The sequence below is a fragment of the Abramis brama genome (genome assembly GCF_963993115.1).
Source record: "Abramis brama genome assembly, chromosome: 19".
Taxonomy (NCBI): domain Eukaryota; kingdom Metazoa; phylum Chordata; class Actinopteri; order Cypriniformes; family Leuciscidae; genus Abramis; species Abramis brama.
Genome location: NC_139981.1, coordinates 6,993,893 through 6,998,313, shown reverse-complemented (window position 1 = coordinate 6,998,313; position 4,421 = coordinate 6,993,893).

The window sequence follows — 4,421 nt, the reverse complement described above, 5'->3', positions numbered from 1 at the left end:
TATTAACTCCAAGAGTTAGCGCTTAGCAATAAGTGCTAAGAATTTCTGCATTAGGTATCTAACAATGAACTACTTTTTTTTTTTACAGCTTTTATTAAGCTAAGATAACTTTAATTTATACTATTGCTCATTGTTAATTCATATTTGTCAATAATACAAAACTAAGGCTAACATATACTTTAATTAATAACTTTATTTGATATAAAAATGTATATGTAGAAAATTAACATTTACAGCATTTATTTTAAAAATACCATTCATTATTATTTTATTTTAGCAATTGAATTATAATGCTGACATAGATACCTATTGTACAAGACATTTTCTCAAATGTTGTACTTTCACTTGTTATTTACTCCCCAAAATGTATGCCTGCAATTTAAAATCACTTTAGAAAACAAGAGGTGCGTCCCAATTTGCATACTTATGCATTATTCTATGCTGTGTTGTGGTATAAATAGTGTGAGTAGTGTTCACACTGAAAACTCCAAAAAGAAAAAGTGCACTTTAAATACTTAAATATTAACCGGAAAAACTAAGTGTGGAATGTTGGACACTTCATGTACTCAGCTGTCGCAGCTTTCTTTACGTGGCCAAATCAGACTCAATGACAAAATGACCGTATAAAATTCATACACAGACTGCTGAGAACATAGTGCATAGTATAAGTGCATAATCTTCAGAAAATGTAAACTATTATCACACTCAATATATAAAGTAAGATCTACAGTATATTATATCCAACTTTATCCACATACATACACACTGAAAAAAGAAAATGGTGTAGAAACGTAATTATTTGTAAAAACTTACTAGAAAAGAAAAGTAGAAAGACTGATGTATTCCAATAATCTGTAATAAAATAAAAGTGATATACTACTGTATATAGTATACTGTATATTTGTCCCAAAATGTATCGACCAGCTCTCTATGTAAAGTTTGTTAAGTATCCAACTTCATCGGCATACATAGAGTACACGTGTAAAGCAATTTATACTATATAGGCTAGCAAGTCTCAATATACTTAAATTAAGGTAACACTTTATTTCGATAGTCAACTTTAGACATTCTATTACTGACTATTAGAAACTTTGCAACTACATGTCAAATAACTCTCATTAGAGTATTAGTAGACTGTCTGCTTGATGTCTGCTAAGACTTTATTTTATATTATAAAAATGTTTTAATATTATATTTTATATGCTCCCTAACAGACATTCTACTGACTATATGTAACTTTGCAAGTATGTCAACTTATACTTAAAATTCCTTATAAAATCTTTGAATTCTTAATACAACAGAATACTAATTGTGATAGAACTCTATGGATTATAGAACAATATGAAACAATAGTGGATTTAACATCAAAATGTAACATCTAATGATAAATTTTATGTTTTAAATGTAACCTTCTCCCTTTACAAACTTTGGTCAGTTCAATAATAATTTATGCAAATGTGTATTACTTAATGAAAGAATTAAAAGAGCAGTTTCATGTCTATTCTTGTATTGTTCAACTGGTCGAGCTTGGTATGGGATTTAGAATGCAATTAGTAATAAGTAATGCAATACTTTTTACAGAGAGTAATTAATACAGTAATCTAATTACACTGTTGAAGATGTAATTAGCTAGTAATTAATTACTTTTTTTAGAGTAACTTACCCAACACTGAATAGCGGAAAGAAAAATGAATGAATTGAAAATGATAACTTCACTAATTAATGTTTAACACAAAACAGTCCAAAAGTTTATTGACTGAAGAAAATACATTCATTATCATAACCCCCCAAAAGGCTACACAAGCTCACAGCCATAGCAGTTTTGGAGAGTCATCGTGCACCTCTATGGCTCTGCAAGCCTCTTCTCCGCTCTGGTGTGACCGGAGCAAGAACACAGTTTGCTGAGTCACCCTACACCAAAAGCATTCCCTCAACGTCCTCTCTGGAGATTAGACTGTCCATTTGTAATGTCACAGACAGTTTTTACTCCGTTTATTATAATATCAGAAGACGAAAACTTTCTGGCTCTCCAGAGGGTCACTAACTTAAACAACAGGTTGTCCTGAAAAAAACAAGCCACCATAATCCAGGGTTCCCGTTTAACCCCACACCCAACAGCCTGAAAAAGTCCTCCTGGAGACTGGAGATAAGAGTGGCCTCCTGACTCAACATGACTCAGCACCAGCAGCTCCTGAGATATGGCTACCTGGAACAGTCAAACTTTTGGATCACTGGGGGGGAAAAAAACTAATTTATAACGCCAATACCACAGCCATGAGGCAATGTACCGGAAACGTCATTTAAAATATAATGACAAAACATGGGAATTAAATCACCCTATTTGTTTAAGCCAAAATTGCTTTCTAACTCATTATTTATTGACTATTTCTATAAATATTAATGCAAAAATTATATCTCTTTGGATGATTGGTAGCAGTATTGTTAGTACATCCATTCTGATGATATATTTTAATAAAGTAATATTGAACAGGTCAGTTTGTACCGTCACAATCTTATGTCAAAAGAATGAACATTTTAATTGTAAAAAAAAAAAAAAAAATTTACTACATGCAAAAAAGACCTCATTCAGAGGTAATTAAAAGTACAATCAAACTTTATGCACTAAAAGAATAGACTTAGGCCCGGTTTCACAAACAAGGTTTAGATTAAGCCAGGATTAGGCTTTAGTTAAATTAGGGCATTTCAGTCGGTTTTTTAACGTGTCTTAGAAAAGAAATCACTGGTGTGCATCTTGAGACAAAACCATGGCACTGACATATTTTAAGATATTTCAGTGCAAGTTACTTTCAGTTAAAACAGCTCAAACATGCATTTTAGCCTGGGACTATCTTAAGCCTTGTCTGTGAAACCAGGATTTGTTCTGCAGAATGCTGGTGTTTCTCTGAACGTGAAGTACCCTTCAGCCTTCATACGCAACTAAACTGACAGGATGTGCAGCTTTCATATCAAGCAACATCCATTTTATAGCATAAGGTGTTATCTAAAATCTAATTGAAATCCCAGAAGATACAAAACAATCAAGTGCGATTTGACAGTTTCATACACTCTTAGAAGAAATCGTAGAACCTTATTAAAATAAATAAATTATTCATTAATAAATAAAAAATGGTTCTGTCAGGCACTTCATGAATAGAATATTTTAGGGGTTCATCAGTTGTGAATCAATTTTTTACATTATTCAATTTTATGAATTAAACAGCTTGTAAACATACCTTATCACTAGAAAAACTGAAATCCAGTTAAACATTAAAAGTGTTATGTAATCACTTAAGACATTTCTGCTTATATAGAAAATGTTGGCATAATTAAGTCAGAATCATATGTTTCTATACAGAAACTTTTCTTATAAGAGTTTAGTTTAAAAAAATAATATTTAGCTTGAATTGTATGCATGTGGATGCAGAGTTTACATTGGAAGTAGTTCTCACCTTTTAACTCCACCCTCTAAACCCCCATAGAAAATATGCACCATACCTCTTGGATGACGAAGTTGATTTTAGACTTTTCATTTAATTTTCTAATGAATGTTTTGTTCACACTTTAGTTTAGGGTCCAATTCTCACTATTGACTAACTATAAGACTTTTGCCTCAATGCATTCCCAATTACTGCTTTTTAATAGTCAGTAAGGCAGTATTGGGTAGGATTAAGGGATGCTGAATATTGTCATGCATAACACAAGGCATTAATATGTGCTTTATAAGTAGCCTACTAATTAACAGCCAATATCCTAGTGATATGCATGCTAATAAGCAACTAGGTATTAGTGAGAATTGGACCCTAAACTAAAGTGTTACCCTTTTTTAATCTAACGCCAATATTTAACATGCAGTAATGACAACAAAAGAATCAAGCATGCTAGTTCTGGTTCTCAATCTGATTGTTCAAGTGGCATCTGAAGAGTGCTCATTTTTAGTATAACAGTTCTGGGACTTTTCACTGTTTGTATCATTCACCTTATCCATTCACAGCATTCCAGACCAGAGTATGTGTGTGGTGCGGAGCAGAAGTGGAACGGGGAATGGTTTTCCTGGAGTTGGCAGAGGACTGTGATCGCCCATGGCCATAAATGTTTTCACCATGGCTTAGATTGGGCCACAGACACAAGCTCTTGTTATTAAGTTGTTTCTTAAATAATTTTAAAATATTTTAAATCAATCTGGGGCCCCTTGTAAATTTGATGAGGCCCTCTAGTGGGCTCCGGCCTTTTCCCTAAAGCAATCAGGCTAATTAATGAAACGCTGTATAGTGCACTTTTCCGTTTCTCTTTTAAACAGACATCGTCTCACTTCTCATTAAAGAAAAGTATTCTTCCGACATCACTAAAACAGGTGACACGAGATCAAAAGACCCCGTCCCTCTGAGAGAGAGAAATAAATAAATAAGAAATGATCAGTCCAC